The sequence below is a fragment of the Armigeres subalbatus genome, chromosome 3 (genome assembly GCF_024139115.2).
Source record: "Armigeres subalbatus isolate Guangzhou_Male chromosome 3, GZ_Asu_2, whole genome shotgun sequence".
Classification (NCBI taxonomy): Eukaryota; Metazoa; Arthropoda; class Insecta; order Diptera; family Culicidae; genus Armigeres; species Armigeres subalbatus.
In genome coordinates this window covers 206603254-206617130 of record NC_085141.1, presented here as the reverse complement: position 1 = coordinate 206617130, position 13877 = coordinate 206603254, and positions in this window count along the sequence as shown.

The following is a 13877-nucleotide window of genomic DNA, read 5'->3' as shown; positions in this document are numbered from 1 at the left end:
TGGCAGATACCATACACTTCGAGGGTTGGCGTCGGCTAATTCATCAGCTGTCGCCTTAAGTGTCGGATCCCGAATCACCAGACGCTCAAGGCACTCCAATCTGCGAAATCGGGTAGCTGTCTGGAACCGGTTGTCCACACGAACCGCTGTATGCTCCAGAAGTTTCCGATCCCTTTTCTCTTTTGCAGATTCTATTTCGCGAGTTGCTCGTGTAGGAGAGTCTTTAGCAGTTACGAAATCTTGTGCCAGCTCGTTCAAACTTTCACACTTGCAAAGGTGAAAATTCATTTGCTCCAGCTCACTAGAGCCAGAAGGCACCCATATACTGTCCAGCCCAGCAACGTCTTCGTTGCAATTGGACCACAACTTCCAGTTTTGAAATCCCTGGCACTGCTAATGAAACATCTCTGAAACCGATCAATAACTTCGGTGTAGCATTTTCATAGCTTTGTACCGGCAAGCACCTTTGTAGTTCTTTAATTCTTAGGGTCTGTGTCGAAGGTTGATGGACGAAAATGTTCGGGCATTCTTCACCGGGTATCGCCTTTGTTGTCCAACTTCTGACACTACCGATTGTGAGTCACGCTCAGAGTGTGACATTTCCACAACACTCATTGAACAAACGAGTGTATATTGTAGTTACAGAAGTACAGAAGGAATACTCGTCCACGCTATCCACATTGTACATTGAAAAGAAGACTGTTTTTTTGAATCTTTGTTCTGGCAGAATAAAGCAGAAAAATGGTTTTTATAGCAATCGTTCATTAGGAAGGCTTCAACATTACAATTTTTTAGTTCAATAATACAATTTTTTAGTTCAATTCGACTTATATAATCAGTATTGACTTGCAAATAAGTTTCTTTTTCAATCTTCAATCTTCATTGCGGATGGTACGGACGAGTTTTCCTTCTGCTAAAGTTGTAATAGAAATATAATGCAACTTCTAGCAATTAATTTATGGTACCTACACTTACTACTTCTGTAACTACAATTTACACTCGTTTGCAATTACAGTCTAACAGTTTACAGAATATTTAAAAATAATGAGGAATTCACTTCTAATTTAGCAGCTCAAAGTATCCAATTTCAATCTATTCGTTTGTTTGCAATGAATCACATATGTACAGTGGTTGGTTTCCAACCCGTCGCTGCCGTATCCAGGCGCTAACGTCCCTAGCAGCATACATGCTTCACATGGTTGCTGCAACTCATATGTGGCCAGATTTAGTCCCAATCAAGTTGCTGCAACCATTTTTGTCTGACTTGTGCTTCTCGGGGTATATGTAAAAATAGCCAGCATGAGTTAACCACTTGAAGTTTGTATGGCGAAAGACATCTAACGCAGGTTATCTCAAAAGCAGGACCTTTTCACGAAAATCTATTTGGTACTAGTTAATATGTAGGAAGGTCTCCGCTACTACGCCTACCAATTATTTTTTCTCGATTAAGGTGATTATTTTCGAGATATTAAACCTTAGATTCCTTTCGCCATACTGATTTCCAAAAAATAACTCCTAGTGTACTGCTGTACCGTGTGCTGTTAACCGCGCTCAAAGTAGGCGATTCATTCACCCTTCTTCGCGATGAGGGATCCCTCGTTAGAAGCACGGCATACAAAAAACAAGGCAGGCTCATCACGTATGTAAACATTCAGTTTGAATGTAAACATGTGACGTCACTGCTATCTTCGCACATGCTGGACCGAGACGATGCTCTACGGTCGAAGCATGCTTACTTTTGTACTCCAACATGTGGCGATAAAAAATGCGTCACATTCGAGTGTCATTTTTCTAACGAGCCTACCTTGTTTTCTGTATACCGTGGTTAGAAGGAAGGTTCAATTCGGCAGTTTTGCCGTTTCTGTCGCAACACTCCATGTTGTCCGGTGCGAAACCGAATGTAATATTATAAATTCAGTAGAAAACCGAATTGTAGCCGCTATCGAAATTGGATTTTTCTCACAATCCATACGTTAAACCTAATTTCGGAAGTGGTGCGCTGTATAGCACATCACCAAATGAAAACAGCGCACCACTTCCGAAGTTAGGTTTAACGTATGGATTGTGAGAAAAATCCAACTTCGTTAGCGGCTATAATTCGGTTTTGCGCTGAATTGATAATATATTGTTTCAGGTAGCTCGTTCTTAGACTGCCAATCAGGGAGTGCGGGATCAACCCCGGAGCCGACGTCCTCTGCTAAACATGACATTTACTGGTCTCTCTTTCGGCATACGCACTGCATGTCCAGAGAACTGTAATCTGCTGTATTTTATCAGCCGGCCGATGTCTGCATTTTTGTAAACTTGGTTTTCTTCTTCTTATTGGCATTACCCCCTCACTGGGATATTGCCGCCTAGCTGCTTTGTTATCTGCGAGGTTTCTAGCCCATGTTACAATTTTTGCATATCATGAGGCTAACACGATGGTACTTTTATACCCAGGGAAGTCGAGAAAATAGACCTAGACCGGACCGGGAATCGAACCCAGCATTCTTCTTCTTCTTCATTGGCATTACATCCCCCACTGGGACATTGCCGCCTCGCAGCTTAGTGTTCATTGAGCACTTCCACAGTTATCAACTGCTTGGTTTCTAAGCCAAGTTACCATTTCCGCATTCGTATATCATGAGGCTAACACGACGATACTTTTATGCCGAGGGAAGTCGAGACAATTCCCAATCAGAAAATTACCTAGACCGGCACCGGGAGTTGAACCCAGCAACCCTCAGCATGGTTTTGCTTTGTAGCCGTGCATCTCTTCGCATGGCTAAGGAAGGCCCTTGTACACTTGGTAGAACTCGTGATTCATGCGGCTGCGCCATTCACCATTTTCTACCACGCCGCCAAGTATTGAGCACAGTATTTTCCGCTCATTCTTCTTGAGCGGAAGATAACATAGCATATGTCAAATATCAACTTAAACCTCAAAATAAATTAAGCACTCCAAAATTGCTCTTTGGTGATTTTTTTAGCGCAATCAAACAAGATTTTATAGGGTTTGTCCGGCAATTGCTTCCGGGTTGTCCGGCATAAATATACTGTGACGAGCGGACGTGCGTGACGTCGGAGTAGAATTTACCGTCGATTTACACGAATACCGTTTCTAAGCCAGGTTACCATTTTTGCATTCGTATATCATGAGGCTAGCACGATGATATATTATGCCCAGGGAAGTCGAGACAATTTCCAATCCGAAAATTGCCTAGACCGGCACCGGGAATCGAACCCAGCCACCCTCAGCATGGTCTTGCTTTGTAGCCGCGCGTCTTACCGCACGGCTAAGGAGGGCTCACCTTGTTTATTATGGAGTACTTCATATCCCATGCCCCCAACAACAGTAAAGCACATGTGGTGATAGGGCAAATCAAGCATCCGAAAAATATTCAATTTGCAAAAAGAGCTAACTGCGGTGGAGGTTGGTACTCGGATTCTGATGGCTTTTCCTCAAACGTGACCTTTAAGTGCTCTTGTTGTGTAGGGGTTATCACGCCTATCTAGAGAGTAAGAGGTTGAGGGATCGAGCCCATCCAAGACATGTGGATTTTTTTTCGCAAATTTTATATCAATTTGTTCATTTCGAAACGTGTGCTGTCCATTTGCGCAGCCAAAATAATTTAATATTTAAAGATACTGAGGCATGTAGCTTGAAAACGATGCGGAATCGTAACTTGTTATCATATATGCTAATATTTGACTGCCTTGATGGTGTACAGATGCTAAGATATTTAACGATGCACGAATACAGAACTTAGTTGATCGGGTAGATCACATAACTCTAGGACGTTTTGGAGAACCAAAAAGGTCAGTAGTAATTTTATAATTCTATGTCTTATGATCACATGCATACTCTTGGACATACTTTTTATCTTTGGTAGAATCCATAAATTACGTAACGCTTAGAAGAGGGGAAGAGGGGATTACTTGAAGTGTGACCCATACAACAATTTTAGAAGCTTAGCATAGCATAGCATAGCATAGTTACGGTGTACTTCGTAGATTGGACACTAGTGATACTCATGTTTTTCTTTTGAAATCCTTATGCAGAATGCTATCAGAAATCAAGATGGGTGTGGTCCTTGATTTCAATCTAGGATAAAAATCACAAAAGCATGAGGATTACTACTCCTGGCCATGCCCATCTTCACCGTAACTTGGGAGGGGAAGGAAATGTTGGTGTAGTACTTACTTAACGAGAGGCCCCCGACTCAGCGACACTCTCATAAGTACCACGGAGTTGGATATTGGGGAAGGCATTCGTTGGGTCAGGATTTGCCTGTAGCTGACAATGTGACCGTGGTAGATCTTTCACCGTAACACACCACGCAAAGGTGTCTACCCAGCGTTACGGGGGACATACAACAATTTTAGAAGCTTCATACAAAAAGTGTGACATAGGTGGTAGGGATGGGGGGAGGTTGAAAATGGCCAATGTTTGCTTTATGTAATTAATGGATCATCCCTTTAGGACATTTTATTTCTAGACATGTTTGCTGATACATTCGAGGACATGTACTACAGAACAGGTGGGACGGTCTAGGACACCCAAAAAAAAAAATCAATTCCTATTATTCCTATTTATAGAGCTATTCTAGTTTTGACGGGGGCCTTCCTTAGCCATGCGGTAAGATATATCTTACGTATCTTCTTCTTCTTCTTATTGGCATTACATCCCTACACTGGGACAGAGCCGCCTCACAGCTTAGTATTCATTAAGCACTTCCACAGTTATTAACTGCGAGGTTTCTGAGCCAGGTTACCATTTTTGCATTCGTATATCATGAGGCTAACACGATGATACTTTTATGCCCAGGGAAGTCGAAACAATTTCCAATCCGAAAATTGCCTAGACCGGCACCGGGAATCGAACCCAGCCACCATCAGCATGGTCTTGCTTTGTAGCCGCGCGTCTTACCGCACGGCTAAGGAGGGCCCCTATATCTTACGTATACGCGGTTATAAAGCACGCTATTTATGATCATGCTGAAGTTGACATAATGTATCATCGTGTCAGCCCCATGATATACTGATGCAAAATGGTAACTTGGCTTAGACCCCTCGCAGTTAATAACTGTGGAAGTGGTTAGAGAACATTATGCAGCGAGGCGGCAATGTCCCAGTGGGGAGATGTGATTCCAATAATAATAAGAAGAAGCTTTGACGGAATCCAGTGAAAAAAACTTATTCTGTGCATTAGATTCGTGTAAAAAAAGTCGTCCTGAAAGGGTTAAAAAATACGAACAGTGTCTAAATGGGTCAAGTCAAAACGTTTCAATTTACCCCTTCGTTGCAAGTTATCCCATTTCACGGTATACAAAGAAACAAATAGACTATAAATTAAGAACTAATTTGATTTGATAAAGGTAACAGGAAGAATATTTTAATTATTTGAAAATGTTCTTTGAGCACAAAGACCTCGCTTTCTTAAATGCCTTATTCCCAGTTAGAATTCCAATGAAGTTTGTTTCACACCATTGGTGCCAAGTGTTGATATAAATAGTGACAACTGGAAGGCTTGTTTCCTAACGGCTTGTGAAATAGTGATAGCTGTCTTGCAGTGATTAGTTAGCATTGAAGGAATGTAGCTCATAGGGATGGATTTATCATTGATTTATGTAAATCAATTGGCTAAGTTGATAACGTAACTGGACACCATTTATTCAATTGAGGTGAGGAGCAAATGTGTAAAGACAATTGATCACCTTGGTGGCGATACAGTCTAGTTCCATTGATATCTCCCAAGTCAGTTGTAATTGATTGGAAGGTGCTGCAGTCTAAATATTGCTGAATAATTCATGGCGTGTGCTGGTCATGTCCGGTACGATGTAACAATCCTATCAGCAGATTCGATTCTATTTTATATCAATGATAGGTACTAGTATCGATATCAAATGTTAGCATTGCGAATAAAGGAGACGACGAGAATCCGGAGGTGGAGAGATCGAATCTTGTCTCAGATGCTAGGTGTTAAATGTTTTGTCTGTAAGACCTCTGGCCGTAGGCGGTGTTGCTGTCTTTTTTAACATTAATTATATGTTACCAGACATCTTACTATTTCTTTATTTGAGTTGCCATTCTGGTTTGAACCAGTCCGTCTATATTAACGTGCAATCAATTATATAAAGAAATATATCTTGGGCTTCCGACGAAATTTGTATAACCTACATAGTGTTTTCATACAAGACCGTATGGTAACTGGTAACCGTCAGGTTCAAACAGTTTTCTCCATTTCCGTGGGTCTAATAGTTTCATCGTGTTGATATATACAAAATAATGTGAAACATCGTAGTTAATAACAGTCAGTGGAAGTTCTTGATCAATACTAAGCTGCTATACGGCATAAAAATGCTAAAGAAAAAAAACTTGAAAAAGTTTCGAAATTTAGAATTTTTTTTAGATCCGGAATATTTTTTTGAAATTATAGAATCCCGAATAATACTGAGCAATTCTGATCTATATTATAGGATAACATCGGCTGATTTATTAGAGGCTATTTTGTGTACTTTTGGAATTATTCATTGAATCGAGTCAGCTGAAAACTATATAAAAGTTAATTTAATCATCGTGCAATGTTCTGTGAAATTGTTCTGTTACATACCAACTTTTTGCAATTCTGGGATCAATCGAGCAATCAGAACCTATTCCAGATCGAATGAGTGTCGGAAGTGTATTTTGAGTGAAATACCCATACAAACATCAAATCAAATGCGCCAGCTTATGCAACATGCGATTGAGCTGAAATGTTGAAAGATTGATTTTCTCACCAAAAGACACAATCCTGGGAGGTGCCCCGTTGAGTACGACAACATATGTTTCTTCCATACTAAGCTGGGCCAGTCTATTGTGCATCCTGGGCTTTCAATAGCTTAACAGAAGCATGCATCGCTACAAAGCTGGACACTGGAGTTATGGTTGGTTGTTGGTTTAAGATGGGGTCACCAGTAGCCTTGCGAGCAAAGGCGTAGGATTGCCAATCCGAAGATGGCGAGTTCGATTCTCGGTCCGGTCTAGGATGTTTTTGGGTTGGAAACTTTCTCGACACCCTGGGCATAGTGTATTCTTTATTGTTTGATTCATCAACAGACAACTTAGGTCCTAATGATGCTTATCCTAATTAACAACCTCGTTGAAGCCCGCTGTAGACCCACCATCGCTCCACGTTGTCCGTAATTTGTTCTTCGAAAAGGTATCCTCAGCATTCCGTTATTACGCAGTGCCCTAGGTCGAACGTTCAAGTTTACTGATTCCAGAATTTCAGGGCAGTCGATTCTGCCTTGGAGCGTATCAGCAACGACCATGGCCCGTGCAATGTGCCTCCGCAATTGTAGGCTTTCAAGATTAATTAATTGACAACGGCTGCTATAGCTTGGTAACCGGAATGGGTTTCGCCATGGAAGCAACCGAAGAGCAAAACGAATGAAGCGGCGTTGAACAGATTCAATTCTTACTGATCCGTTCTGGTAATTAGGATGCCATACAGCGGAACAATATTCCAGCGTAGATCGAACCAGCGAACAGTACAGTGATTTTAAGCAATAAACATCGGTGAAACCCTTGGCGACGCGAAAGATAAATCCTAATGTTCTAGAAGCCTTCTCAATCACGTAAGAGACATGATGCTTGAATGTTAGCTGCGTATCTAGAATAACACCAAGATCCTTTATACAGTTCACACGTTGCATCGCAATTCCATTGAGCTCGTAGTTGTAAATTATTGGCTGATGTACACGAGTGAAAGAGATCACGGAACATTTGCTTGGATTGACAACCATTCGGTTCAATGTGCACCAAGCCGCAAATGAATTAATATCTTGTTGTAGGTCCATTGCGTCAGAGATAGATATAGATCCATTGTACTTGCCACACAAGATACATACTCATGTAATGGCGGGCATAGAAAAGCTTTCAATAATTAACTGAGGAAATGCTAATAGAATACTTATACGCTTTCTACAAACTTGCATTCACTGAAGACTATTTATAATCAAATCATGATACCATATAACCATTTATGCAAATAACAGTCGGCTGGACAGAGTGCAAAGCAGAATAACTTATTGATAACAAACTTAATTATCCAGTTATATTGATAACTAGAATTGTTATCATTCTGGTTGAATTACAAGTCAACATAACAAAAATGATAACCGAAATGAATTTAATTCAAAATAGCGAATCGGCAATCAATTAGGATAAATACGGTTCATCGTCCTTTTATTGAATACTTTTTGTTTTCAGTTGTAGCCAATTAAATAATAGGCTTAGGTTAGTTTTTCTCTCTTATATTATCAATCGTTAGGTTGGTAGCAGCTGTAAATCGATTTCAATTATGCATATATAAACATAAACACTGCTGATCTCAGGAAGAATTAATCCATGAAAAATTGTTGCGGTTTGGTGGATCCAGGGCCGGACAGTTTTCAGGGGGCCCTAAATGTACGAAAAAGGTTGATTTTGGTACATACGGTTATGTGGAAGCCCGGGGCCAGGGCCACGCGGAATTAGGATTCGTATGAAAATTTCGTATGGGTACTTAGTCCACAATGCGCATTTTCGGTTACAATGTCTTCCGGCTCGACTAGTTAAACATATTTTTTGGGCTACTGTGATGGTCCATTCAATTACCTTCCAAAGGATCTCCTATTTCACATCTCGATATTCCCATGAGTCGACCTTTCAACATCGATTATTGGAGGTTTAACTGCAGATGATCTAGCTCGTTTGCGTTCAAACCAAGGTTTAAACTGTCAACAGTCGAAAATTAGTCTTTGGTTGAGCACATTCCTAAATCGACTAAAGTGCGAGCATGATTGTTTTTTCCACAACACACCAAGTCGTTGAAATTTCTTGATTATCCGACATTTCCAGTCAAATTTTCCGCATCCCCATACACATAAGCACTGTGGATCCCAAGACGAATTATATTGCGGTTAGTCAAGACTATTCACCGTTCCTGAATGAGCACATGCCCTTGGATCATATGTTCCGGGAGCTGCAAGGCCATTTTAAATACTTATTAAACTACAACGCTTGGTTCTCAGATACATATTGCATTATTCAACGACACCTGGAATGAAAGTAAAATAAATAAGCATAGTATAAAACAAATAGGAAAATTTCAACTTTTGTGGAAATTCCTTTGTTGACAGAGAAATAAACAAATTAGTAGATATCGTTAGTAACGAGGAAAATCACAGTCTGCTTAGATGAAAATTTCAGTTCAGTGTTTGGAAACAGCTCTTGTCACGCTATTCATAGCATAGGCCGGGTACATTTAGCAGAAGTTAATATTGCGCCTTGCAACATAATGACATCTTTCATTATCATTTTTTCAAGGCTTCTACAGATCTGGCATTCATCGCTACAAACCACCACGTGGCGGTCAAAATTATTCAAAATTATCAAAGTAGCTTTTTTTCTACAGGCATGTTTTTCGTAGGCGACTATCTGGTGCTTATTTTTGGTTGCGTCGAAAAATAAAGTAGATTTGTTTATGCGCTGGACAATATGCTTGAAGGAATAGAATGCTTAGCCCGATATTTGAACGACGCGAAATTGAGAAGAAAATACCCAATTTGTATTGATAATAAATTTTGTTATTATTCAGTTATCAGTTAATCACATGATTGATAACTAAATATCAAGATGATAATAAGGATAACTAATCCTGTTATCAGTTTGATATCATTTCAGTTATCTGCCTTTGCTCGGGTAGTGCTCTTCCCTCCTGCTCTTCAAGAAAGCGTAATTGGGTGAGTGCCTAGAGACGGCGCCGTACAATCATTCGATTCGAGTTCGAATCCCAGTGAATGCTAACATTTTTTTCAATGCGTAACGAAGTCGGCAAAGAAGATTTTACTATTTTGGTCGATAAAACAGTGATGGCTGATAACTAAATAATGACTAAATTAGTTATTTGAGTGAATAACATGTATAACAAAATGTGTTATCAATTTGGTATCAGTGATAACCTAATTTGTTTTCAGGTAGTTATTTCAGGAACAAAATTCTGGTATCATTTTTGTTATGTTGGCTGTTAATTCAGCCAAAATGATAACAAGTTCAGTTATCAATATGTTCGATAACCAGATAATAGAATTTGTTATCAATTAGTTATTCATTTTTGCTCGGGATAGTTGAAATGTCGGCCAAGTTCCAGTGGAAAAGTAGAGCCATTGAAGAAGAGGAAGAAGAAGAAGAAGAAGAAGAAGAAGAAGAAGAAGAAGAAGAAGAAGAAGAAGAAGAAGAAGAAGTTGGTTTAAGATGACGGCGCTCTCATTCCATTCTGTTGGTACTTTCTAAGACGAAAAATGTTAGATCAGGTCTTCCTTCGGATAGGAAATGCAGCAATAATGCATAACATAGCATAGCATAGTTACGATGTACTTCGTAGATTGGACACTAGTGATACTCATGTTTTTCTTTTGAAATCCTTTTTCAGATAGCTATCAGCTGTTCGGCCACATTGAGAGTTGACGTAAAGTCAATGTCAACTTCTCTCCACGAACAGCCTAGATAGCCGTGTGGTGTCGGCAGCTGGTTATCTGGCTAAGAATAACATTACGGATTGCCTGTTCCAGTGGTAAAGTCCACCATACAGGTGACCCCTAATTCTCGGTGTGATGCGGCTTTATGCTTACCGTGCCTACGAATGAATGGTTAGGGGGGTCTAATAAGAACCTAACCGCAAACGGAGCCTGTGAAGCACCAGGGCCCCCTTCACAGTATTTTAGCCCTCGCTGCGCTAACCGGAGATATGGCGTAGTTGACTTTTTACTTCTCCGAGATAATCGGCTACTCTTATTCAACCTCATCGTGAGGTTAAATAAGAGTAGGGTTATGAATATGTGTTTTAATTAGTTTGCAACCAATTGTCAACGTGAGGTTAAATAAGAGTGGGGTTATGAATATGTGTTTTACTTAGTTTTTCAACAAACTTCCACCTATATGGATTCGCATGATGCATTTTTTTACAATGTACTTTGTGTTTGTCGCCTATATGGATTCGCATTATGCGCTTTTCACAGTGTACTCTGTGTTTCGTCTTTGACGTTCGGCTTCAGTTACTCTTGTTTAATCTCAACTTGAGGTTGAATAAGGGTGGGATTATGAATGTTTTTTACTTAGTTTTTCAACAAATTTTCACCTATATGGATTTGCATTATGCGTTTTTTTTACAATGTACTTTGTGTTTGTCACCTATATGGATTCGTATTATACGTTTTTCAAAGTGTAATCTGTGTTTCGTCTTTGATGTTTGGCTTCAGCTACTTTTGTTTGATCTCAACTTGAGGTTGAATAAGGGTGGGGTTATGAAAGTGTTTTTTTACTTAGTTTTTTTTTCAACAAATTGTCACCTATATGGATTCGCATTATGCGTTTTTTTTTACAATGTACTTTGTGTATGTTACCTTTATGGATTCGCATTATGCGTTTTTCACAGTGTACTCTGTGTCTCGTCCTTGACGTTCGACTTCGGCTACTCTTGTTCAATCTCAACGTGAGGTTCAATAAGAATGGGGTTATGAATATGTGTTTTACTTAGTTTTCAACAAATTGCCACCTATATGGATTCGCATTATGCGATTTTTACAATGTACTTTGTGATTGTCACCTATATGGATTCGCATTATGCGTTTTTCACAGTGCACTCTGTGTTTCGTCTTTAACGTTCGTCCATTGTTACGTCCTCTGTGTTTTTGTGACACCTCTCTTTAGTCCCTAGCTGAATGCGTGTGAGTCTACATAATTGGCTTTCCTATAAATGGTTCCATTCTCCTTTCCAACTTCACTTCCTCTTCCTTTCCCCTTTTCACTTCCTTTTCCGTCAGGTAAATGATGAGAAAGGCCAGTGAAGGCGATGGCACAAATCTCCCAAATTGAGGGGAACGTGCCTCCTGAGCCGACGTTCTGATACCTGATACCTGATAAGTTCCAGTGGAAAAGTAGAGCCATTGAAGAAGAGGAAGAAGAAGAAGAAGAAGAAGAAGAAGAAGAAGAAGAAGAAGAAGAAGAAGAAGAAGTTGGTTTAAGAGATGACGGCGCTCTCATTCCATTCTGTTGATACTTTTTAAGACGAAAAATGTTATATCAGATCTTCCTTCGGATAGGAAATGCAACAATAATGCATAGCATAGCATAGTTACGGTGTACTTCGTAGGTTGGACACTAGTGATACTCATGTTTTTCTTTTGAAATCCTTATTCAGATTGCTATCAGAAATCAAGGTGGGTGTGGTCCTCGATTTCAATCTAGGATAAAAATCACAAAAGCATGAGGATTACTACTCCTGGCCACGCCCATCTTCACCGTAACTTGGGAGGGGAAGGAAGTGTTGATGTTGTACTTACTTAACGAGAGGCACCCGACTCAGCGACACCCTCATAAGTACCACGGAGTTGGATATTGGGGAAGGTATTCGTTGGGTCAGGATTTGCCTGTAGCTGACAATGTGACCGTGGTAGATCTTACACCGTAACACACCGCGCAAAGGTGTCTACCCAGCGTTGCGGGGGGGGGGGATAGGGAATGCAGCAATGGATCACAAACATTAACTGCCGTGTGTGGCCACTTTTTATTTCAGAGCTTCTATTGTACAAAGTGTTAAACTAACAGGTTTTCGTGTCCAATAAAATACAGCCAAAACTCCATGAGTCGATCATTTCTTTTGGAAATGTGCCTTTAAATAGCCGAGCTCGAACTTAATGTTCTTCAAGTTATTAATCCAATGGCTGCGGAATGCATAAATTCGTGTCTTGTGTAGCAAGCATAATGATACTCCTTTGCCCAGAAAATTCGAGAAAATGTTCAATGTTGAATGAAAGGAGCTATCTCCGAACTGAGAAACGAACCCGTTACCGTGCTTCTATCAAAAGGCTAACTGAGGCCTCTACAGATGGTAAAAAATGGTACAGCCTGCGATACACGCAGATAGCCCGAACAAATAGTTAGTGTCTGGTAGCATCGTGACGAATCAGATTTGCAGGGGCTTCACTTTCATCCGTATTTGTCTCGATTTGCTAATGCCAAATCAATTCAATATCGAATATAAGACCGCGGACGACAAGCGGAACTGAACGATAATCACTATTTAACGAGTTATAAAATGTGTATCGCTATACGTTGGTGTTTCCTCGTTACCATTAATCGGTCACTGTCGGTTTGTTCTCTTCTATAGCATCAGCAATGTTTTTATTGCCTGGCTGTGATGAATCAATTGGCAGCACAGCTGCGATAAAACGACCGTCTGATTCGGGGTGGCTACTGTTCACGCTACTTCATCAGGCCCACATAACTATTCAGCTTTTGTTTGTCTGTTCTATCTGGCAGGACTATAACTAAAATAAACACTCCCCCTAAAAATTTAGAAATTTTTCATAAACAATTTGGAAATTTCCAATAAAGAAATCAGAGTATGAGCAATAAATAAATATAAAATTTTCACAAATAATGCAATATTCCACAAAGTTATTGCTTTTAAAAGTGTTAATTTATTATTATTTAATTATTTGTGGGAATTTTTTATTTATTTTTTGCTCATACCCTGATTTCTTTATTGGCAATTTCCAATTTTTTTATGAAAAATTTCTAATTCTTCATGGAAATTTTATTTTGCTGCCGCAGGACTATCCATGTAGCATCTATTCTCACGTAGCATAACCATTGGCGTCAATAGGCATTATACCTATATGAGATATAGATGAGTGAGGCCAACATTTATTTAACTACAATTAACTACAACGCATTTATTTAACTACAAAACTTTGATACAGTGTCCGATGATTCAGAACACTGATTTTTCTCCATTTTTTTTTAAATTCTGTTTCATGTTTGTCTTCCAAAAAAATATGCTGACTTCAATAAAAACACGAACATAGAAT